General features: G+C 42.9%; 1 non-coding gene across 1 annotated transcript; it reads left to right on the top strand.

Annotated features, from left to right (window-relative positions):
* The first annotated feature begins 956 nt into the window (after nt 1-956).
* Nucleotides 957-1,062, top strand: LOC136133363 (U6 spliceosomal RNA). The gene has a single exon (XR_010656510.1). It is a non-coding gene; the product is annotated as a U6 spliceosomal RNA (small nuclear RNA).
* The last annotated feature ends 438 nt before the right edge of the window (nt 1,063-1,500 follow it).

Genomic DNA, 1,500 nt, shown 5'->3' with positions numbered 1-1,500 from the left:
GGCAGACCTGGGAAAGAGTGACTCAATGAGAAGACACAGCTGGGAGGTGCCTCCAGGCTGGGTCCGCAGTGAGTTGCCAGGTCTGGGATTTCAAAGGCCCAGGCAGCCCTTTTGCAATTAATCATTTGTGCCCAGGGTCAGCCTGACATTCCAGTGGACTTGGAGTTACTTCTCATAGTGTCATTTAACCTTCCCAGAGCTCAAGTCTCTGCTGTATGACCTTCAACCACTGGCTCCACCTCTCTTAGCCTGTTTTCTAACCTACAAAATGGGGGTACTAATAATTTGAACTTTGTGGGGATTATGTGAGATAATGCACATGCAAGACGCTCCACAGGTTCGTGGCACATGGCAAATACTTGCTTTGTTAGCTACTGGTACGGTTACTGTTCCTGTTTTTGACCTGTGATCCTACCTACCAGCTTTCACACACTGAGCGCTTATTATGTGCCTGACAGCGCTGAGCACCTTACATGTTTTTAATTCTCACAACAACTTCAGGAGGAAGCAATTACAAGTACTGTTGACCCTTGAACAATGCGGGTCCACTTACACAACCAGTTTTTTTCAGTAAATACTACGGTACTACACAACCGATAGTTGGTTGAATCCTCCGTGAGGAACCATGGATATGAGGGCCGCCTGTAAAGTTATATTCAGATTTTTTGACTGCGCAGGGGTCCGTGCTGCTAACCTGTGCAATATTCAGGGGGCTGGGGGAGGACAGGACATTGGCCAGGTTCAGATGGCAAAACCAGGATTCAAAGTCAAGGCCGACCACACGCAGAGTCCAGGCTTTTTACTACTGAATCTGAGAGTACATCGGGTGATTTTATGTGCTACACCGGTGAAATTTTTACTTATAATAGTTATATATCTATTCTATTTCCTATTAGAAAAATACAGTTTTCCTATTTATAGTAGTGATTAAATTTTCCTTTTAAAATAAACATTCAGTGCTCACTGCGGCACCACCTATCCAAAAAATTGGAACATACAGAAAAGATTAAACAGCCCCTGCGAAAGGATGACATGCGAATATGTGAAGTGTTTCATGTTTTTACAGTATTATATGTCAATTATATCGAAATGAATGAACAAATGAAGTAAACTTATTTAGCAGCGCTACTCGCAATAGCCTAAAGGTAGAAAGAGCTCAAATATCTATCAACAGATGAGACAATGGACAGACTGTGGTGGATGTAGACAACGAAGTATTATTTGGCCATAAAAAGGAATGAAGCACTGACACATGCTGCAACATGGATGACCTCAAAGACGTGATGCTAAGTGAAAGGAGCCAGACACAAAAGATCACATATTATATGATTCAGTTTATGTGAAGCGTCCAGAATTGGCAAATCCATGGGAACAGGAAGCAGATTAGTGCTTGTGAGGGGGTTTAGGGGAGGTGGGTATGGGGTTTTATGTTGGAGTGATGGAAATGTTTTGGAACTAGACGGAGGTAGTGGTTACACAACACTGCGAATGTACTAAATG

The sequence above is a fragment of the Phocoena phocoena genome, chromosome 13, assembly GCF_963924675.1.
Source record: "Phocoena phocoena chromosome 13, mPhoPho1.1, whole genome shotgun sequence".
Taxonomy (NCBI): Eukaryota; Metazoa; Chordata; class Mammalia; order Artiodactyla; family Phocoenidae; genus Phocoena; species Phocoena phocoena.
This window is presented reverse-complemented; position numbering and strand designations above follow the sequence as displayed.